The 24,539-nt window shown below is 37.5% G+C and overlaps 1 protein-coding gene across 1 annotated transcript in view; it reads left to right on the top strand.

The window, feature by feature from the left end:
• Window positions 1-24,539, top strand: part of TENM3 (teneurin transmembrane protein 3) — a 2,451,411-nt gene that overhangs the window by 735,404 nt on the left and 1,691,468 nt on the right. The window contains exon 4 of the mRNA XM_082715814.1: window positions 17,285-17,339. The gene's annotated coding sequence lies outside the window, so the exon portion shown is untranslated. The remainder of the gene's footprint in view (window positions 1-17,284; window positions 17,340-24,539) is intronic.

Below are 24,539 nucleotides of genomic sequence, written 5' to 3'. Positions count from 1 at the left end.
TGTGTGAGTTCTTTACATACTTTGGAGTTTAACTTTTTAGTAGATAAATGTTTCGCAAATATTTTCTCCCATTTGATAAGTTGCCCTTTGGTTTTGCTGATGACTTCCTTCGCTGGGCATAAGCTTTTTAATTTAATGTAGCCCCCACATGTTTATTTTTTGGTTTTGTTGCCTTTGCTTTTGGTGTCAAATCTAAAAACTCATTGCCAAGACCTATGCCAAGGAGCTTGCACCTATGTTTTCTTCAATGAGTTTAATGGTTTCAGGTCTTATGCTTTAACCCACTTGGTTTTAATTTTTGCACATGGTATAAGATAGTGCTTGAGTTTCATTCTTTTGCGTGTGGCTGTCCAGTTTTCCCCGCACCATTTATTGAAGAGACTGCCTTCCTCACTGAATATTCTTAACTCCTTTGTCATGACTTGATTGACTGTATATGTGTTGGACTCTATTCTATTCCATGGGTGCATGCATCTGTTCCTATGCCAATACCGTTATGTTTTGAGTACTATAGATTTGTAATATAGTTTGAAATTGGGGAACATGATACCTGCACCGTTCTTCTTCTTTTTCAAGATTGTTTTGGTTATATAGGGTCTCTCATGGTTCCACACAATTTTTAGGGGTATTTGTTCTATTTCTGTGGAAAATGCCATTGGAATTTTAATATGGATTGCCCAGAATTTTAATATGTATTTCTTCAACGAGTATGACATTTAAAAAATTTTAATACTTTCCAACCCTTGAGCATGAGATAACTTTTCATTTATTTGTTGTGTCTTTTTCAATTCCTTTCATCAATGCTTTCTAGTTTTCAGTGCACACCTCTTTCCCCTTTTTGGCTAAATCTACTCTGTGGTATTCTTTTTGATTCAATTGAAATTGGGATTGTTTTCTTGGTGTCTCATACAGTGTATTATTAGCATATGGAAACACAACGGATTCTCTATATCTTGATATTGTATTCTGCAACTTTACTGAATTTGTTTATTAGTTCTAACAGGTTTTTGGAGGAGATTTTTGCTTCCTATATGTAATATCATGTCATCTGAAAATAGAGACAGGTTTGTTTACTTATTTATTTATTTATTTATTTATCTATCCTTTCCACTTTGAATGCCTTTTATTTCTTTTTTTTACCTAATTGTTCTGGGACTAAGCCTTCTAGTACTATGTCAAAGAACAGTGGCAAGCATGGGTATCATTGTCTTGTTTCTTATCTTAAAGGAAAGCTTTTAGCTTCGAAATGTTGAGTATGATGTTAGCTGTGAGGGTGTCGTATGTGACCTTTATTGTGTTAAGGTACATTCCTTCTATGTCCATTCGTTTTGTTTTTATCAGATATGGGTGTTGAATGTAGTCAGATCCTTTCTCTGCAACTATTGAGATGACAGGATTTTTATCTTTCATTTTGTTAAGTTGTAGTTCATATTGCTTGATTTGTGGGTATGAACCATCCTTGGAATAAATTTCACTTGATTGTGGTATGTGAACTTTTTAATGCATTATTGAATTTGGCTTGTTAATATTATTGAAGATTTTTGCATCTATATGTATCAGCGGTCTTGGCCATTAATTTTCTATCCTTATGGTATCATTGTCTGGTTTTGGTGTTAGGGTAGTGCTGGCCTCATGAAGTGAATTTGATGAAAATTTTGTGAAAATATAAAAGTATTTTCTTTTGCTTTTGGAAACATAATTCTTATACTCTGTAAACATTGCTTAGAAGTTAGGATATTACTAAGTAATATAAGTATATTAATAATATATATCAATATACCCACTTCTATAATGCAAAAATGAGCTTTAATAGGGATATTGTGACTGTGTTGTTAAAGAGTTAAATGGGATCTCAACCTCCAAATATCCCGGTGGGGGAAGATGATATGGTTTGTAAGGTTGAGGCTATTTAGAAATTCCAAGACAGCTAATAAAAAATATTGAGAACTTAAGGAGAGAAAATTAGTTTGACCATTTTCTGTTCCTTTTAAATCCTGTGCTTATTTCCTAGGTAACTATTTCAAAATATTCTTAGTTCACAAGTTCCTTTAAAACAAAAAAGGATAGAGTGGCAAGCCATAACATGCATGTGTGGAAAGATGGGTAGTAAGGAAAATACATTTTATGGGAGGGATAATATTGACTAACTAAAGACATTGAAACAAATTAAATGAATTATATTTTGTGTTTTTAAAGACAATAAACATTTGAGGATCAGAATAATATATTGAATGGCATGTTTAAAGTAAGGATTTCAATCTAGAATGAGAGGCCAAATTAGAATCCTTTGTAGGAATCTAGATTTGCATGATGAGGACCCAGAGGAGAAGAAAGAACAAAACAGAAGACAGACACAAAAGGAAACCTCAGGATTTCTATGGGATAAATAAGAAGGAAATAATGCTGAAGCTGTAAGTGACATTAATTGAGACAGGTAATAGAACGGGCCAATTGAAAGGTTGTCATAGAGAAAGACACAGCAGAGCCAAAGTACCAGTGTTGCTGTGGTTCATTTTATTTGTTTGCTTGCTTTAGAAAAAGATGCATTTATTATTTTCAGAAAATATTATGGAAAAGAAATTTGAGAACCTTTATTCTTCATCTCTCATATTGTACAAGTGTACTTACAGTCAAGTAGTATATTTAAGTTATATGTCATGTTTAGGATCCAAAGCGCTTTGGTTCGTGAATTCATTCCATTAGCATGTATGGTGTGCCTGTTAGTAGTATGAACTTGTGCTGGGTCCAGATTATTTAATGAAGGAAAAAAGAGAGTGATCCACAGCTAATTAATTCAAAGGGAGCTCTTCCCTTTGGTGGAGCAGGACATTACTCACATTATCATACCAATAAATGTGTAATTTTGCACTGAGTTCATCACAAATAATGAAAGTAAGACAGTTCTTTAAAAAAGCACAAAATGGGGGCGCCTGGGTGGCTCAGTGGGTTGAAGCCTCTGCCTTCGGCTCAGGTCATGAGCTCAGGGTCCTGGGATCGAGCCCCACATCGGGCTCTCTGCTGAGCAGGGAGCCTGCTTCCCCCCTCTCTCTGCCTGTCTTTCTGCCTACTTGTGATCTCTGTGAAATAAATAAATAAAATATATATTTTTAAATGCACAAAATGAAGAGTTTGAGGGTGTGAGTGGGGCAGGCACTGGGATAACATCTATAACCAGTATAACATCTATACTGGGATTTGAAGTGTTAACAGAAACTGCAAATGGAGAAGAAGAGAGTTTGAGAGACAAAGAGGTAAAGGCATAAGCTACAACCCTGTAGCGGGAAAGAGAATGATGTCTTATAGGGAGCCATGGGGAGAGTGTTACGTGCAAGATGTAAGTTCTAGAAGTCACAAATCACATCACAGAACAGAGTCAGCAGAAGGACTGAGAAGATTAAACTTTCTTAGTACAGGGTTGGAGATGAGGCATGAAGAACATTGTCAAAGTTCATTAAAATGAAGAATTTTTTTAGTAGGAGGCAATATTTGAGTATATCATTTTCTCCTTTTGGCATTTTAGTTAACAACAACAACAACAACAACAACAACAATTTCTTTTTTCACAATAAATGGACTGGATAGAAGTTCCCAGGGATCTGTTCATCCCCTTCCTGAAATTTTGTGTCAACAGGATCCATAAAAGGAACTGAGACTGCCGTTTGGGTTTCTACTCTATTTTCTTAACCCCCATGAGGGGGGGGCATGACTTTGCTATACATGGTCCAAAGGATCAAATTTGATAGCTCCTCTGTAGAGCCACCCATTTGTAGCAGTTCAGGGACCCAAGGCAACTCACTGTTCAGTATCTAAGGTGTAACAGTAATGACTAGAACAGAAAGGAGATTCAGTAGTAGGATTCTGTTAAAACTTCAGGAAAGTCACGAGTTCTTGCTGTTGCACACACTTTGAAAGGATGAGATTTGATGGTCGAACTGGCTGATGTTCTGTGAGAGCTGCCTATGTCTCCGCCACGATGATAATCAGAGAAGATTGTAGATGTACAAAGAAAGCCAAACTATTAGTGCATGAGAAGGTGGAAGGAAGCACTATGGGGTTAATGAAGGAGAGATAGCAGCTCTGCGGGTGAGGAGGGAAGTTTATGATTCCTGGAAGACGTCGTAATCGAGCTATGGCTTGGAAGATGGTAGGACTCCAAAAGTGAGAGTGGCGATCAGAAGGGAAAAACATTTCAAGTAAACAAAATTGTAAACCCAAACCAAAAAAAAAAAAAAAAAAAAAAAAAGAGTACCGAGTGTATTTAAAACTAAAAAAATTCATTTATTTTGACTAAAATTGGAATGACATCTATTTTAAGGAGAGTCGTTTGATGCCAAGTACTTGCTGTGAACAAAAGGCTTAGCTTACAGGTTTCTTGAAGGAGACTTCTAGAAAATACTGCTGAAGGTATATCCCCCAATACACTGACACAGCATTTCTCTTTTCCGAGGTATAGTTGGAAGGAATCTGTCACCTTTGCTTAATAACTGTCAACTCCCCTGCACATGTATTTTAATTTGCAGATGTGCACATTGGAAGTGGGTGAGCCATCTATGTTGGGTGGAAGTGAAAGCAGTGAGATTAGATGCATTCAACTGAGAGAGACTGCAGGGAACTCAGGGCCGAGAGGAAGAGCCGACTCAAGAAATAGGAAATTTAGGTCAAAAAGGAATTCACAACAGCCCATGAACAGTAAAGATATGGAAGCTCGGAAAGAAAAGTCGGCATGCCTGATTAGATTTCCAAGGGGGGCCCATATCTTCACCATGTTTGTGTTCTCTGATAGTGCGCAGTATTTATACTTGCTATAAAAAACCATTAAATATGTACAAAATGATGATTCCATGCAAAAATAAACTCGATAAAAATTACTGAAATACTTATTTTTAAAATAAAAGGCTAAGGAGTGTATAATATATATAAAGTAGCCAATGAACCTGGCCAAGAGGTTTCCCTGAAGAAAGGCACTGTGTCAGAATAGACTTGTAAGTCTCCATCCTATTCCCTAAACATTACAACTACCCATAACTCAGCTAAGCATCTTCTGCTTCTTCCTCCCATCAAGTGCTTTATTTGAATGTTTTGAGAAAATTAAAGGTTTAATTGGGGATTTATGGCTATTATGTTTTTTCTTTTTAGTTTTTCTCATCATGTGGTCTTAGATGCATCAGAGTATCCAAGAACACATTTGAAAGCATTAATTGTAGTTATTTTTTTTAATCTTTCCTTCCCTATGCCCTGTTTATAAATCTTTAATATAGGAATAACCGACAAGTGAAATTTATGTAAAAATGCAAATGAAAAAGGGCAAGTGAAGACATTTTTTGTAATACTGCTTTATTTTGTAGAATTCTGTTTCATAATTAAAAATATGTCTTTGTGTGAACATAAAATGGAAGATTTACTATAACATTTACCTTCTGCTTATTTCCATTTTTTTATGCTAATGGCTATGCACTATGTGCTTTTTACATTCTTTAAAAGAGACAAATTATTCAGATTTATTTTTCTATTGAGAACTCTGCTCTAAAGATACCACATTCATATTAAAAAGGGTTTTTTTAAATCTTTTCTCATTCTAGAGAATTGACGTTCAGCTGTTAATTTTCCCCCCATTATTTGTTAGTGATAAATACCAAAGATCAAAATTTGAAGTATTGCATGTCTTTTACCTAACTTTGAAAGACAACTGAATGATGCAATTGATTTTTAAATTACACATCAGATGCAATGCTGAGATGTCACATTTACAGAGTTCTGCGGGTTTTTACATGGGAGGTCATGATTATTACTCTTCTGTGTCACATTTGCTGTAACCCTTAGGTCAGGGTTCTCCAGAGAAATAAAAACAGGAGGGGTGTGTGTGTGTGTGTATGTGTGTGTGTGTATCTGTGTGTATGTATCTGTGTTTGTACAGAGAAATTGATTGATTGATTGATTGATTGATTGATTTTAGGCAACTGGTTCATGTGATTACACAGGCTTGGTCAATCCAAAATCTTCAGGGAAGGCTGACAGACTGGGCACACATTACGAAGGATAACCTGCTTTGTCAAAGCCCATGGATTTAAGTGTTAATCTCATCAAAAACATCTTCACAGAAGCATCTAGAAGAGTGTTTGACCAAATATCGGAACACCGTCGTTCAGTCACACTGACACACAAAAATGCCTCGCACGGTGACTGTCCCTCAGAGCGCTGTGTCTCTTCATACACTGCAGTCATAAGGCTGTTGTCCCTTGTTCTTCCCAGATACTTGCAGGGGGGATTTTCCCCCCCTGAAAGATTATTAAAGTTATTACTATTAATAATTGCTACCATTCTGAATTATTTATTGCAATTATGACTGCCGCTAGTACTCTTCTCCAGTCGCTAAACACCTTCTATGGGGTTTGCCCTGAAACGTGGGTTTTGCTTATGTCTTTTATCTCTCATCCTCACAACGAAAGAGAGGAAGGTAGTTATCAATAATTCATTTTGCCAGTGAAAGAGCTGAGAGCCAGGAGGGTTACGGGGACTGTCCAAGGCCTCACGGTTGTGAAGTGGTCAAGCCTGGATGGGTTCTCACGATTCATTGTCTTTGCCAATACACCCCTGTCTGCCGTAATTAATGAAACACGTGATTGCCTTGTACGCTGAGGCCCAGTCATTCAGTTCCTATGACTTCACAGTGACAGGAAGGTTTTTTTAATTAAAGCAAGAGCCATTAAATAAGATATATGAACAGGTTTTCTAACTAAAAGGCCCTTTTCATAGATTACTGTGAGAGTTTATGTAATATTTCCTTGAGTTTTTAAAACAGTAGCCATTTATTTGGGCTTATTTCAGAGTCATCTTGTCTAGAGAGAGAAAACTGAATCTACCCAGAGTTGCTCTTCACCCTCTGTGTCACCTTCCAAGAATTCATGTGGGGTCTTGTTGGAGAGGTTCAGATTTGAATTCCTTGGTAAAGATGATCAAGCTGAGGAATATGGAGGGGTTTCATCAGAAATGGATACAGCTATGGATTTGAAGGAGGGAGGCTGCTGGAAGAGCCAAATGGACCAGGAATCCTCTGTAATGCCATAAGGGTACGCCTCTCATTCCAGAGACGGTCTCTACGGACTTGTTGTGCTATAATTCATTAAGATGTCCCAACAGTGTTTAATGTCACCATGTCTATATCCAGGCAGAGTTTCTCTGTCCTAGTCAGTATTCCTTTGGCAGCAAGAGTGGGTATATCCTTCTCCAACAGCTGTATTGGCTTTGGAAAATAGTATTACCTTTTGAGATCACAACTCAGAGTAGGCGTTATAATAGATCATTCGCTATTGGCAGTGATAGAAAAAGAACAGAACTCAGAACTCCGTCTTGCCCATAATCAAACCGTTCCCATTGGGGGCTTAAGTGGAAATTATCTTTGCATTTTAAAGCTGTACAGGCTCAAAATTTCTGAGTGTATTGAGGATACTGGATGCTGACATACAATAGACACATTCATTCTGACACAGTCTGGTTCCTGTTTGTTTTATTTTATCTTATTTGGTTCCTGTTTATTTTCTTAAACAATTTATATGATCTTAGAGATTTCAGAAATAATTCAGTGTCCTAGACAAGATAATTCAAGAAATTTTCTTGAATTTTGTATCTTTTTTTTTTTTTTAAAATTTCAAATCAGAGCTTTTTGGCTTGATTTTGATATGATCCTCATACTCCATTTGGTTATATCCCAAATCAAAGTGCATGGGGCTTTAAGTGCATGCTTATCTTAAATGTGTGGCCACCACTGTTTATTACTGTTTATTTTTTTTAAGTCTGTATGCCACATAAATATTACATTAGGCTTCTTTTACTTTAAATCATTTATAAAAGTTGTTATACACTCAGTCTCATTGGGAAAATGTGATTAAACACACACACACACACACACACCACACACACCCCGCACAGTTTAAGTCTGGAAAATATTTTGGAGGTTCTGCCTGAAAGTCCAACTAGTTTGCTGACTCGCTGTGGTAAGCTGCTTACTATTTTAGGTCTTGGTTATGTACCCAGCACCGTGTAGCATGTGGTAGACTTAAAGCTACATGTACTTTGTTACGGAATATGGTAATCATATCAAAATCTAGGCAAACAGGTTTGATTTGAAATTCAAACAAAGAAAAAAAGTGTAAAACTGCCCACCTTGGACACCTGGGTGGCACAGTCAGGTTAGTGTCTGACTCTTGGTTTTGGCTCAGGTCATGATCTCGGGGTCTTGAGATGGGGCCCAGAGCCCAGGTGTACACAGCTCGGAGTCTGCGTAAGCCTCTCTCTCCCTCTGTCCCTCCCCACCCCCTCCCCTCTCTAAAATAAATCAGTAAATATTTTTTAAAAATCTAGACTAAAACTGCCTACCTTCCAGAAGCTCACTGTTATGTAAAACATTCACTTCAGTCTTCTTAAAGTTAAGGAGGTGTGCTCCGGGCACCTGGGTGGCTCAGTCAGTTAAGCTTCTGGGACTCTTGATTTCGTTCAGGTCATGATCTCAGGATCATGGGATCCAGTCTTGTGTGTGTGTGTTTGCGGGGGGTTTGGGGGGGGGTGTCCATGCTCAGCGGGGAGTCTGCTTGGGATTCTCTCTCTCCCTCTCCTCCCACTCATGTACACAGACACTCCCTAAATAAATAAATATAATCTTAAAAATAAATAAATGTAGGTGATATGCTTGAATTCGAGAAAGTGTAATTAGATTTGCTTATGGTCGAGACAGGGCCTTTGTTTCTGTGAGGTGCCATGTGGCTCAGGGACAGTGAGTTAATCTCTGCTACTCTGGGTGAACATAGTGGTACCAACTCTTAGGTTGAGTTTTTTACAGAAAATTGGGATGATTAAAAAATGTGTGTGTGTGTGTGTGTGTGTGTGTGTTGCGTGTGTGTGTGTGTGTGAGTGTAGGAGAACTAAAGGCATTCAGCAAACTGAATCTATGCAGAATCTATGCTACATGTTTTACATGTTTGTTCTCACTTAATTCCCATAAGGATCAGAAGGGCTGGGGCTGTTTTATCTCTGAGTCTGATGATAATGAAGATGATCTTGCCTACATTTGTGAAGGTGGGAAGTAGCAGACCAATAATTTGAACACTGATTCCTTTTCTAAAATATTTATTTATTTTTTAAAATTTCTTTTCAGTGTTCCAGAATTCATTGTTTGTGCGCCACACCCAGTGCTCCATGCAATACGTGCCCTCCTTAATACCTACCACCAGGCTCACCCATCCCCCCAAGCCCCTCCCCTCCAAAACCTTCAGTTTGTTTCTCAGAGTCCACAGTCTCTCATGTTTCATCTCCCCCTCAGATTTCCCCCAATTCATTTCTCCTCTCCGTCTCCCCATGTCCTCCATGTTATTCCTTATGCTCCACAAGTAATTAAAACCATATGATAATTGACTCTCTCTGCTTGACTTATTTCACTCAACGTAATCTCCTCCAGTCCCATCCATGTTGATACAAAAGTTGGGTATTCATCCTTTCTAATGGAGGCATAATACTCCATTATATATATGGACTACATCTTCCTTATCTGTTCATCCATTGAAGGGCATCTTGGTTCTTTCCACAGTTTGGCAATGGTGGCCATTGCTACCATGAACATTGGGGTACAGATGGCCCTTCTTTTCACCACATCTCTATCTTTCGGGTAAATACCCCGTAGTGCAATTGCATTGAACCCTGACTCTTATTCTAGAGTCCATGTCATTAGTGTTTGACCATCCTACCTCCTGGGTAAATAATGATATTTGTCATCAGATAGCACGGGCCACTGGCACCTCATTTGTTTTGATTCTAGACATTCTAAAATTATCTTAATATAGTATCATTAATAAGTATTGAACTCTGTGGATATTTTTAATTAAAAGACTGAGGAGTTAGGGTGCCTGGGTGACTCAGTCAGGTAAACATCTGTCTTCAGCTCAAGTCATGATTCCAGGGTCCTGGGATCCAGTGCCACATCTGGCTCCCTGCTCAGAGGGAAGCTTGCATCTCCCTCACCCTGCTTGTGCTTTCTCTCTCTCTCTCTCTGTGTCAAATAAATAAATAAAATCTTTAAAAAATAATAAAAAAGTTAGAGGGGTTATTTTTCTTTATAACCTAAAGCAAAATTATTATAAAATGGCATTTGTTTTACATTAATCTACATTTTTATGTTTTACTCGAATATGGTACTGAATATTCCATTGCGTTATATTCCCTTATATAGATATTGTGACTATTTTGATGTCCTCAGAGTACAAACCACTATTATATTAATTTTTTAATACTTTACAAATGTTACTGATGTCTCTAAATGGCAGATGACTTCATGAGTGGAAAATGTTGTACAAATCAATACACACTGTCCCATTTCTTAGTTTTGTTTGTTTGGTGGCCAACCTCTACATTTATTTCATTAGAGAAAAAAATGGCTCCTGTACTACTGTGAAATTAGTATGCCAAAGTTCTATTGTTTCCCATTATTGTTTAGTTTCTTTCTTTTTTTTTTTTAAGATTTTATTTATTTGTCAGAGACGCAGCAAGAGGGGGAACACATGTAGGGGGAGTGGGAGAGGGAGAAGCAAGCAGGGTTTCTGCTGAGCAGGGAGCGCGATGCAGGGCTCGATCCCAGGACCCTAGGATCATGACCTGAGCCAAAGGCAGATGCATAATGACTGAGACACCCAGGCTCCCCATTGTCATGTAGTTTTATTTAAAATTTATTTTGAATAGTCAGTGTTAGATACACACTCCGAAACATTCTTTCCATATTCTTAAGTTCATATAATTTTTGCTTTTTGATCCATAACGGTAAGAGAAAGGAAGTAGTGATAATTGACTGTCTCTGCTTGATTTATTTCACTCAACATAATCTCCTCCAGTACAAAAAAAGTTGGGTATTCATTCTTTCTGATGAAAGTTTACACACTACTAAAATCATGTTAAATTGCTAAAGGTATTCTATTATTTTATAATTATTCATTTTGATTCCATTCACTTGATAAAACATTATGCCATTTTCAGGATTTATATTGTATAAGTTATTAGAAGGGCATTTGAAGTGATGAGAAACATTGCTTATCTTCAGATGCACTGGAAGTTATTCAATGTTTTATTTGCTACATTTTTCAAACTTCAATACAAGGAAATATGTCACCAGTTGCAATAATCTAAGTGTCTCAGGAGCAATTAAAAGAAAAGAACTTCCTCACATTTTCTTGTTCTTCTTGGCTGGACACTTGCCCATGTGACCGCCCATGGCAGTTGGTTGAGAGCTCGTCATTTCTGGAGATCTACACCCAACTCTTCCTAGACTGGAGATCGCCACTCTCATCTGGCCTCTCTTTTACATGCATCTCAAGATGCTTATCACAAATAATATTTTGTCATGCTTTTGGCATTGTCAATAACATATACTATAACATGGTGAAGTTATAGTTTCAGAATTTTCCTCAAATACTAATTATTTATTTTCCGATGTCCATGTACAGTTAATGTATATTACCTAAGAATTCATATTGCATAGGAGAATAACAATAAAAAAGATAAAACAATAACATTTATCAGTTTCTACCCAATTCTTAGAGAAAACAAAACCAAAAAGTGTTCTGTTTTTAAATATATTTGACAAACTGGATTACTCGTGTTCTCTCAGTTGATGTACTGCATTCTGTTCATGCCGGCTTTCCATGTCTGTTGGATTGGGGTCATGCCTTGTTTCTTTCTGTGTTTTAGCAACTTAGCACAGGGCAGGCCTTCAGTAAGTGTGATGAGAGTTAAGAAAGAAGGGGAGAAGAAGGGGAAAGAGCGGAGGGGTGAGGGAAGGGAGAGAGAGTGAGAGACAGTGATACTCGCTAAAGGATGACTGCCACATACCACTAGTGGAACGCTATTACGTTACACGTGTCCCTTTTAGCAGGAAAGAGTCCCATTTTGCTGAGCTTTCAACTCCTGTCAGTAGCCATGCAAAGGCTAAAACTAGTTCCTTTCAGATTAGGAAAAGGAACCAAGAACCAGCTAAATGAAAAAAAATATATATGTATGTATTAAACATCTCTTAAAAAGTTCTGTAAATTTTGGGGTGTGAAAAATTCGTGAGAACACAAAGACACCCAGAAAAGAGACATTAAATAAACTAAATAGTGTATCAAAATATGAAGACATGCTAAGTGATAGTATAAGAAAGAGAAATAGTCAATTAAAGGCGGGGGGGGGGAGATGTCGAGAAATGACTCTGGACATAAAGAACCCATAGGGCCGTGGATTCTTTACCTTTCTCAGTTGTCAGCGAGGCCTGTCAATTAGTAAGTTTGTTATTTGTGCCTTTCTCTTTTCCAAGTGCCACCAATCACCCCAATGCAAAATGTGCTGGTGGTGTGGAGGCTCCCTTTTCCCCATTTACTGGACAGAAGAAATGGATTTTCCTCTCCTGAGAGCCTGAGACCATGGAAACCATGTCTCCTCAAAGTCTACAGCCAACAGACAAAACAAGATTCCTATTCTCTTGTTTTTTTCGAGCCTTCCCTAACCCAGGCTATCTCAACTGTAACACTATTGACATTTTGGACCAAATGATTTTGTGTGGACATACACAGGAGAGGGGAGGGCTGTCATGTGCATTGTAAGATGTTCGGTGGCTTCTGTGACTTCTACCTGCTTAATTACAGCATCGTCACTCAGTTGTGGCCCCTGAAAGCATCAGCAAACGTTGCTGAATGTTCTTTGAAGGGCAAAAGTGCTCCTGATTGAGAATCAAGGTCCTAGATAAAGATTCTGCTTACTTCTTCTCTTCATCCAATGATACGCCTTGATTCATAGATCAGTGTAATTACTGGGCTTTGCCGTGATCCATTCTCGAGCTCTCACTGGTATCACATCCACAAATAAGAGAAACGAATACAAGGGCAATTTCGTTCTTCATTCTGGAGCCATCCAGTCCCCAAGGTGATTACCCTGGTGACTTTGGTCTCATTAGCACAGAAAGATTTCACAGCAATTTCAGATTCTTAGGACCAGGCATGTGCATTCACACCCACATGCACACACAGAGTTAATAAACAATCCAATGGTTAAAAGCAGAACTAGTGATCAACATATAATTTATATGGTATTAAAAATTAAAAAAAAAACAAAAAAATTACATGGTATTAAAAAGAGAGCTAAAATAATAAAAAGTATTTTTTTTTTTACTGAAATCATATGGGAAAATATTGGTTAAAAACACGAAGACAATTTGTCCCTTCACTGTATCAATCACATCGTTCTTTCCAGCAACTTGCCTGCAAAAAATAAAATACAAAGAAAATTGTCAGAATATGGAAGCTTGGTTTTTTTTCCCCCTATAATGGGGTATTGTAGAGAATGAACATTAAGGATTACATTCCTAATCCATTCCACAACTCCAGTGCTGCAAGATGGGACGGCGTAATGTATCCACTGTCGTGCAGTCTATTTTAAGCACCCAAGTTTGATGATAAAGAAGTTAATGTGGTTTCCAGTAGTGTCTAACTTACCCTCAGGGAGTAACTCATGCTGGGAGACCTTGGCTCATTATGGATTATTTTGTAGCATCAGTCATGCTATGAGATGACAAGGCTTTATAAGACAAATATTATGGATCAATCTTCAGAGGCCAGCACTACATGCAGCCAAAAATCCTCATTGGCAGAACAAAACTGAAAGCTCTTAATGAATTCTGTTACCGTGGCAGCATACTGTCAAATTATGCACTAATAGCAAAAGAGCTAGAAAACCATACCAAGAAACCAGCATGTCTTTTGGCAAGCTGGAGACCAGGGTCTGGTGCTGAGCCTCCAAACATTCTAAAGGAGGGAATTAACATCGGAGTAAGCCAAAATCCTTGTGCAAACTCTCCAAGCTTTCAGGTGTGAATCCTAAAGCAGCTACTTGAATGTGAGGGTTATTATTTTTTCTTGATTCTTCTTTTTATTTTTTCCCCAAATGTAATTAGATATTAATCGGTTTAACAATAAAGAGCATACCAGAAGGGTAATGAGACCACATTTCAGGGAAGAGTTCTATCTTATAAGTCAATTCCTATACTACATGGACATCTGTAATTTAAGATGTGGCCGAATTTTAAGGCAACTTGCATAATAACAAGGTGATCAAATGTCCTTGGTTGCTTAGGACTGAGCCTGCATTTTATATTTTTGTCTTTGGAAGATAACCACATTGAAATCTTTCTCAAAATGTGTCATGCAGATTATGTAGTAAATCACCTGAAATATCAGAAAATCAAAGATTTCAATGATATGTATACAAAGTATCTGGGAGAATGAAGATGTACAAGTTGTCTATAAAGTTTCATTCATTTGTAGTATTTTTTTTTTCTTTGTTTCAGGGATGTTATTCCCCAAACAGTTTCCTAAAACTTAGGCACAAGCAATGCAAACTTCCCAAACCTTGTCTTTGTCTCTGTGTCCCTTATTCTTACCCAAATTCTTTTTTTTTTTTTTTTTAAGATTTTGCTTATTTGGCAGACAGAGACCACAAGTAGGCAGAGAGGCAGGCAGAGAGGGGAGGGGGGAAGCAGGCTCCCCACTGAGCAGAGAGCCCGATGCGGGACTCGATCCCAGGACCCTGGGATCATGACCTGAGCCGAAGGCAGAGGCTTTAACCCCCTGAGCCACCCAGGCACCCCTCTTACCCAAATTCTGTATATGGTTTCTTATCTTGCATTTATTTCTCTTTTCTTTCCCAGCAAACCCAGCTTCCCATGTCTCTTCTCCCACTGTTTTTCTATAGTTTTGTTTTGCTTTTTGAGATAAAAGGAAAGAATATGGTGATGGAGAAGTAGATTTCAGATTTTGCTCCCTGAAAACCTAGAGATTTACCAGAGGCAGCCTCTGAGCTGTAGGTGAGGGAGAGAACACAGGGAGCAGAAGGGCTCTAGGGCTTTTATTCCAACTTCCATGACAGCAGTTTTCAAGTAATATTCCATTTACAAAAAGATTTCCATGACATAAATATCTCCACAGTGATAGGACCCACAAAGCTATCAGGTGGACTATATCCAAGTAGGGCATTTGACAAAAAGAAAGCATTCCCACTGAAAATTACAAGCGTTGGGAAGTCGAAGAAGTTTATTGTGTGAGTTTTATCCCATAATAAATCTTCCTTTAACCACCTTTTTCGGGGAACCCAACACATGGCTCGAACTCACAACCCTGAGACCAAGACCTGAGCTGAGATCTAGAGTGCAACACTTAACCGACTGAGCCACCCAGGTGTTCCCCACCCTTTTTCAACCACCTTAAGTGCAATGGCAACAAAAAAATCTGGAACTCATCATTTCTTCCCATTTAACAGGAGCTCCTCTCCCCAAAAAAACTCTAGCATGATTTCATACCTTCTGCCATCACATCAAGAGCAAGGCATGTAGTAGTTCTAGAGTATTTCCATTGAGAGATACAATAAAATAATATGAAAGGGTAGAGATATGAACAAGCAAACAACTACCACAAATGACATCTCTGTTGTTGTCCCAAAGAAATACCTGTTTATCTTAAAAATTCCTATGGCTAGAAAATAAATTTTGTAGCAAATAAGTTACTTTTTAGTCATAAATATGTTTTCAGTCAATATAGAATTATCCTTACATAAAATAAAAACTATGACTTGTATCCTAATAAGATATAAAATTAATTTTTAAATTCAAAGATAAATTTATACCAGTGCATTGTAAAGATCTGTCCTACATTAATGAAAAGAGAGTTTGAGATTTATAAGATATGATGTCAAAATGCTAATATTTCCTAGCAAATGAAAGGGCAGGAAGTCATGGATTGTTATTTTCATTAAAGTTCTTGATATTTACCCTTAAGTTGAGTGCTATTAAATAGCTTTTTCAATGATGTTGGACGGTAAATGGTTTAGGTTATTATTTATCTTGATATTTTCTTGAGTAAATAACTTATTGCCTTAAGTTTTCCCCTATATAATAGAAAATTATTTCTTAAATTTACTGTAGAAAATTTAATACATCTTATTTTAAAAATTCTGTTTTCTCCAAATCCATTTTTTTAAAAATTCTTATCATAGTAGAGAACTATATAAAAAGAAATTTTAGGTTACATTATGTCAGCAGATTTTGGTTATTTGGAAAAAACATATTAAAAGAACATGTTTCTAATTTTTTTTATTAAATGTAACTTCTGTATAAAGCAGGAAATACTTTGGCAAGCTACAGCTTTTAAAATTAACATTGAGTGTTTTACTGGAAAAAGACTTTGAAAGTTGCCTTGTGCTTTTAACAGTGGCTGGAAAAGGAAAAGAAATTAAAATGGATAAATAGCTAACATGGAAATGCACAATTACAATGAAATAGTGCTTAAGTCCAAATCAAGTTTCAGTATAGAGTATATTTTAAATATCTTCAGAGAAAGAAAAATGTTACCTCTTTTAAGATTAAAGAATTTGTTTTTTAATCCTGTATTTTCAGTTGATTTTACTTGTGATTATGTACATCTAATTCAAACCATGTTACGTTTCTTTCTGTGTTTGGCAACATTCGACCATGAAAATTAAAATGAGTGTTTAAGAAATAATTCAAGGAAAGGACTCCTCCAATAATATTTGCCCCAGTGAGCTGGGTAATTTTTGTAAATTGGTCTTTTGGCCTGAGTGATTTAGATAATTACTTAAATTTTCTATTTCAGGTTGAAAATTCAGATACTACTCAATATCAAGCATATGATAAAGATGATTTGTTTTATTTTTTTATCAAAGATAAGTGAAAGTGTAATTTACCCGTGTATTGCTGTATTTTATTCTTTAATTGTTCAGAAGCAGTGGCTCTCTAATTTGATTAGATCTTTTTTCCTATTGTTGTTTTCCAGTTTGTTTGATGGATTAACAAAGATTGGTTCAATCAAAGAAAATTCCAGATAACTGGTGAAACATAAGTTTCTAATCAGTATATAACTCAAAATATTCTTCATTCACTCTACAGAAACCAATGATCAGATTACCTATGAACATTACAGGGTGGGGGAAATGAATGCATTATTTACTCTAACTAGGATGCTTTCGTTTCTGCGTAATTGAATTTTTTTTTTCCTTTTTCAGTAGTGTTTTTAATTTATGGTGTGCATTGAGAAGTAATTTTCCCTTGTCTTTTGCAGATTTTAATTCATGAAAATAAACTAAAACCAGGAGATTATAGTTATAATATTTCTTATTTATTAATGTAAAGGAATCCTATTAACTATTGCAATTTAGACTTTATTGTATTTTAAATTAACATATTCATGTTTTTGTGACTTTTTAACAGGCAATAACTTCAAGCTCTTGTCGTGGATATAGATTTTTGCTGCAACGAAATAACAGTAAGTGCTTATGTGTATGCAATAACTTTTTAAAAACCACAACATCTCAATATTTGGAACTCCATTATGCTTAAATGCATGAAAAAAGTTGGTATGATTATTTAAATTTAGCCTCCCATTTTATAATTTTGATAAACTGTACTCACTCTGGTGGTATTTGCCATAGAGTTTTTGGCAGATCATTTTCATAATGGAGAAGTATAGATCCATGACCGTGTCTTTACATTTAGTCCAATGTATTTGTTCTGTTTGGCTGTATAAATTTAGTTTCTGCTTTTATGACATCATCTCTTTGATTAGCTGATTTACAGACAGTCTGTTTTCTATGGGCAATTATTTGAATATTGGTTTTCAAATTTTTGGATTGTGGGACATTTATTTTGCATTAATAACATCTTTTGGAGCAATTCGAATTCATTTTTTGTGATGCGGTATTTTAAACAGCTTTCATACAAATACAGGTCACTAAGTCTTGTATTAATCCCACAAAAGGTGGGAGAGGGGCATCTTTCTCCCAAATAAAGTTAACTGTAAAGTGGGACGGAGCAACTTCTCAGTTTTTCTGCAATGGGTTTTCATAATGGTTTAAATCTGTTTATTTCCAATGTGAGCATAAGTGACTTTTGTTTTACCTGCCGTCCTGGGTTATCTTGTGCCTTTCTTTACATTAATGTAATTACCTGGGAATTATCTCTATTCCAAATTGAATAGGGAAATATCAGCCTGCTGCAGGCTCTGTGCTCATCGAGGAATTAAAGTAATTTAAGATATGAGGTTTTAAATGGAAACTCTATTTGTAAGGAGAAGACATAATTCACTGCCAGAGGTATCTGTCTCCGGAAAGCCTCTGGAGAGACAGAAACGCTCTTGAAATTCTGAATTCTTGATTTTCTAACTAGTTCAGATACTGCATCTTATGTGCTCGGATAGATTTTTGGTGTGTGGTGTTATCTGGGCTGTGACCTGGCTTTTGATCCTTACTGATAACCGGTCCCCGGGTATCTCTTGGCCTAAACCGCTGAGCTGTTTGGGGTTACTCCTATCCAGTGATCTTCAATTTGACTAAGCTACCTCAGGCAATTACAGTGTCTTCCTTGAATACGGTGAATTAAATATTGTTATTTCATGGAATAGGGAATGATTAGACTTACAAAATCCCCATAAGGCTCATTCAGGAACTTGCTGTATTATAGAAGAAATCATTCTCTATTGGGGGCATTCCATTTTCACTTGTTTATTAAAAATAGTCATAGATACAGGCTTTGGAGAAAAGGTTCTGTGGATCCTTAGAAAGCATTAACTGGTACTAGCTTTGTGATAGCCTAAATGTGGTAAAAAAAAAAAAAATGACTGTTGAATGACTCAAACTATTTCTCCTTCTTACCGTGTAAAATAAAGAGGACGAAGGGCAAAGAAAATGCCTTCATACATGAGACGTGGAGCATGTCCACTTCCTTATAACCAAGTGGCCATCATTAGCAGAAGAACTGCATATTTTTTAACGTGATAACCCGATTGGTTCAAACTCTCTTTTCCATAAATGTTCTAATATTTTTTATCTTTCAGTCACACCTACATACTTTCTAGAAACAATAAAAAATAAATATGAATATGTGTAAATAAAATATGTATTTATACAAGTGCATAAATATATGTTATGCACACACATGTGAGCAAAATCCTATTTTCTTAGGATCCTTAAATGAGAATATTTGAATACACACATAGAATTTTTATTTCTCTTTGGGTTCTTCTAAATGATTTTATCTCTAAATCTTCAGTCCTGGTCTGTTCTTACTCTTTCCTTCACCCATGCATTGAAGAACTCTTGGGTAGCTGGATGTGTGATCGCAGACACTGGTGGTTTAGGAAGGAAAGATTAAGTTCCTGTCTATTAGTTGCCCACAGGCTCCTGGAGAAATTATGAAAATTTAACAAATTTAATTCACTGTGGTGGGAACTATGATAGGAATCATGATACAATGTTTGGGAAGTCAGGAGATAAAGACCCAGGTCATCCTGGAGACCTAAAGCAGTTTTTTTCTGGAGAAGGTAGTTCTAGAAGCACAGTAGTTGTGCCCAGCTAAGAGGAGGTGGTGGTGGTAGTGCTGGTGGTGGTCGGTATGTGTGTGTGTGTGTGTGTGTGTGTGTGTGTTCCAAAATGTGGGGTTTGGGCAGGGTGTAGTGGGTAAGGATGAGGAGACCATAAGAATCATTCCAGCTCTGTAGGAAGGAAGGTTATATATATATACACAGTAGATAGTAAAATCAGAGTGAAAAGAGAGTGTACATGCTCAGGGAACACAGAATAAAAGTTGCCAAGTGCCAGAAATGAGGGAACTAGAGCATAAAATTACATCCGCGACTGTACGAGAGGTTTACATTTCATCAGAATGTCTCCCAGGAAATAAAAGGTCGCCCTACTGGATTTTACAAAAGTAAGGGGCACTGGAGTTGTATTTTGGAATTATCCATAGAGCGGCATTTTTGAAGAAGGATTAGGAGAGCTGGAAAAGGGACAGCAGCAATGGAAATAGGGAAACCAGTTGGGAAATTGTAGCAGTCATCGCAAGAAATAAGTGATGGCTGACTTTTCAAAGGTGGAGGCTTTGTGGGTCGAGCAAGAGCCTGGAAAACTCCCACTCTGAACAGTGGAGACCACGTTGTTTATTTGAGGTTACTGTCCTGCTTGAGGAAGGAAATCTATAGGATGATTCTTGACTGGGAAGCCCGGGAGTGGGTTACGGGAGAAGAAAGGCTAATGCTCAGATAAAGAGTTGCAGGAACACAAGGATGTTGTCTGATTTCGGGTACTGGAGTCTTCTTAGTTCCTAGGAGGCACCAGGTGTGGGTAGGGTGTCCAGCTCAGAACCCAGACAGAACCAGTTGGCTATCATGGCCATGGATTATTTTCTCTCCTCGACATACTGTCCAATACAGTAGTCACTAACCTCATATGACTATTAAAGTTAAAATTAATTTAAATTAAATGAATTCATAAATTCTGTTCCCCAATTGCACTCACCATATTTCAAGTGCTTAAGCACCCAATGTAATGAGAAGCTGCCCTATTGGACAGCACGTCTGTTGCCAAAAGTCCCATCTGACAAAGCCGTTCTAGATTCTCAAAGTGCTGGTGAAAAAATGCTATTTTGAATCACAAAAGCAAATACATAACTAAATGCATTTAACATGTATACCCTTCTAAAACTTTTAGAAATAGAGACTTAATTATATTCTTAGTCCATAATCAGTCAGCCTGATGAATAACATCTGAATTTTAATAGAATGAGAAAATTCTAAATCCTCAAGTTTATATTTGAAGGATTTTTTTTCTTTTCCATCACTGAGGAGCATAACTAAAAAGTACCCTGCCTCTTACAGAACTGACAAAAAGCTTATAGTAATAAGTCAAAGGGGCCACTGCAGAGCAAGACAATTTTCTCAACGTATCTTATTTTCTTATTGCTTCTTCAGCATCTCAATTTCCATCTTTAAATTCATTAATAAAACCTACTGATGTCCGTTCTCCCTAAAAGATGATAACATTTGGGATAACAGAATCTTACTAGATTGCCATTTCCAGGGCTCACTGTGTAAAATACAATCTGCCACCTCTGACCTCTTTGAATGTATGAGAGAGAAAATCTGAAATATCTGTTTTTAATAATCATGTTTCTAAGGGGTGGAATCTTTAATTTCTGAGGGAAATATACTCTGGTTGCACAGGGAAAAGCCAATTTGCACTCGATTCTAATTATACACAACCTGAGTTCATTGCAGGTGGTCTATAAGTGAAGGGATGTTTCCCACCTGATAGAAGGGTGACTATAAACAGATTACTTGATCTTCCTTTACCATTATTTGCAGATGAGATATTCAGGGGGGAAAAATCAGTTGGAACCAGGGGAGGAAAGGGAGCTGTGAAGAAGTGAGTTCATTTGTAGCTGCAGAACCCGCCTGTTTTTCACAGGACCCTCCCCATGATATTCTTTACTGAGTAGAAGCTGTTTGCCTTTGCTGACTTGTCTAACACTGCAAACACACATGCCTCCCTCCCTACCCCGACACCCACACACATAAAAAGCAAGTCTGTACCTCATACTGTCCCCCAGAAGTTTATCAGTGCGTTTGCCTCTTCAACTTTGACATTGTAAAATGAATTTCTATTCACCTCTGTCAAACGTAGCTTCATGATCGGTCTCCTTGACTACATACTTTCCTTCTTCCTTGCAGATTAGTCTGAGGCATTGTTTTCATCATCCCTCTTTTTTTTTTTTCTTTTTTTCCTCACAATCCTTTACAGTGGACACCGATCCCACAAAATAAAGTTTTGTCTTTAGCTTTGTATTCAGAACCCTTTCCATCTGTCCTTGCCATAGGGACACTTAAATTAAGTGACTGGCTATCAGCTGTTTGCCCCTGTTCCGGCTCCCCCCCAACGGGTCAGGGCATACACACCTCCAGCTGCCTGCCCCAGCTTCCCTGTTTCCTCCAGCCTCGGTCCTTTAGCATGCATGTGACTTTTCCCAAATAGGACTCAGGCTCTTGTGGTTTAAATTCCACCCAATATTTTTCACTTTCCATACAGTTTATTCATTTGGTACATCCGTATGCTCCCTTGTGACCACTCTCAAAATGAGATGAAATGAATAATACTTATTTACGTGCGTTAGTCATGTCCTCCTCGCTTGCTTGAGGACAATTGTCATGGAATAAACTTGTGAGATCGTATTGGCGAGGATGCACTCTTAAGTTTCTGCTGATAGAGAATTTAAAGCACAAGTACCTTGAACTGCGTGTTTTGATCAACTCACTGGCTTGTGCTGACCTTAGACGTGATATGGATAGAATAAGCAAAATATTATTGTCCTTTCTCATTGTGCTCAAAAATGCTGGGGCATTGGATTTTCTTCTCAGAATCTCTAAAGACCGGGCGCCTGGGTGACTCAGTGGGTTAAGCCGCTGCCTTTAGCTCAGGTCATGATCTCAGGGTCCTGGGATCGAGTCCCGCATTGGGCTCTCTGCTCAGCGGGGAGCCTGCTTCCTCCTCTCTCTGCCTGCCTCTCTGCCTACTTGTGATCTCTCTCTGTCAAATAAATAAAATCTTTAAAAAAAAATCTCTAAAGACCTATAAGATCATAAAGACCTAGAAGATCACCATAAATGTTGATACCTGCGTGTGTAAAGATCAAGCCAGTTTCTAACATAACATTACTGTGTTCAGGTAGTTACCTTTAAGGAATGGGTTTTAACTTCTCTGCCTATAAATATTACATTAGCTGAAGTAACTAATATGGTCATTTGTGTGTCTATAATATACATTTCATTCAATGAAAATGAAAAACAACATATTTTATTCATAGTTGTATTCATTAAGATATCTTGAGGGAGATATCTTGAGGGATCAACTTTTATGTTTAAAAAGAACTTGAGAAACAAGAGAGTTACTTAAAGGCCTTTCTAACCAAAAAATGTCTTCTTTAGCAACATCTTTAGAAGAATAATAAGTGTTTGACCTTCCTAATGATCACATCAGTGTGTTCTGAGTGTGTACCTAGGAGGTGCAGTAAATTATTCTGCTATCCCATACAAATAACTTACCTCGTGCAATTTTATTTTCCACTGTCACTTCATGTATAAATGATCCTCATGGAATGAAGCGGAGGATAGCCAAATTGTGATAGAAGAATGACAAAAATTGGGGGTGGTAGGAGACTTCATGTAGGAGATAAAATGAGGACGAAGAGTGCCTTCTATTAGCTATTGAAAATCTTGAGGGGAGGGGCCACCTGGGTGGCTCAGTGGGTTAAAGCCTCTGCCTTCAGCTCAGGTCATGATCCCAGGGTCCTGGGATCGAGCCCCACATTGGGCTCTCTGCTCAGCGGGGAGCCTGCTTCCCCCTCTCTCTGCCTGCCTGTGATCTCTGTCTATCAAATAACTAAAAAAAGAAAAGAAAAGAAAATCCTGAGGGATTTCTAAAACATGAAGAGGGAGAATGGCAAAGATAGATTTTGACTAGATGCAGTTACCTAAAATTTTACCCAGGATATGAATTTAGAAAAAAAAAAAAAACAACTGTATGTACATAGGCAAATTTCTGTTGCCTGTGTTTGCTCACCTTATTTATAGTATATTAAGCAACTATGATCATTTCTAAACAATGACAATTCAGGTGTGGAAATTAATTAGATTCAGAATTTGTGAGAATTGTACGAATTTGATTTTATAGTCATTAGTCTGAAGTACAACTTTAAATTGAAACCAATTTTATTTTCCCCTGAATGTACTGCTGAGTTGAAATGGCTTATTTGAAACTCTATTAGGTTTTTTTTTTTTTTTTTTGGTCTTGTTTTGTGGATTTTCATTTTTGTTTTGTTTTGTTTTATGGGAGGGTTTTAAAAATTTTATTATTTAAAAGAACATAATAGGGCGCCTGGGTGGCTCAGTGGTTAAGCCGCTGCCTTCGGCTCAGGTCATGATCTCAGGGTCCTGGGATCGAGTCCCGCATCGGGCTCTCTGCTCAGCAGGGAGCCTGCTTCCCTCTCTCTCTCTCTCTCTGCCTGCCTCTCTGTCTACTGTGATCTCTCTCTGTCAAATAAATAATAAATAAAATCTTAAAAAAAAATAAAAGAACATAATATAAATGCTTCAGCTATTTGAATTAGGGAATTTTATACTATTTGTCACTTAGTGGAATGTACCCTTGTAGGTCATAGAAGCAGGCAGAATTATTGGCTAGGATAAGACAGAAACTGTTTTTCATCAAGGTGGGCTGAACTAGAAACGTGTCTGGTCAAAAGGTGATAAAATGAAAAATCAGAATTAGGACTCTCCTGGAGCTTGGTCATTGGATCAAAAAAAGGAAATTCTACCTAGGGAAGCAGGAGGAAAGGAGAACTCTGCTGATGGAATGGAATGGAAGCCAAAGTAGGTGAGGCAGCTGCCCAGAAACGGGGGGGGGACGGGGGGGAGTAGGCAGCATGGTGTGAGGAAGCTTGGCCATGTCTTGAGACTTTGTCCTTGATGGCGTTCTCAGTTTTCGTGAGTGGTGTCCGCGGACTGGGCAGGCACATGGATCTGATTTTAACTGACAGCATCAGTCAGCCTTATCCCATATACAGCTTAAGGAATGTTATCTCTTAATGAAATCCACCTGCTTAAAGAGGGGGGTTAAAACACCACCACAAAACAAAACAA

The sequence above is a fragment of the Mustela nivalis genome (assembly GCF_964662115.1).
Source record: "Mustela nivalis genome assembly, chromosome: 20".
NCBI classification, from domain to species: domain Eukaryota; kingdom Metazoa; phylum Chordata; class Mammalia; order Carnivora; family Mustelidae; genus Mustela; species Mustela nivalis.
The sequence above is the reverse complement of the archived record's forward strand: the minus strand, read 5'-3'. Positions and strand labels throughout refer to the sequence as shown.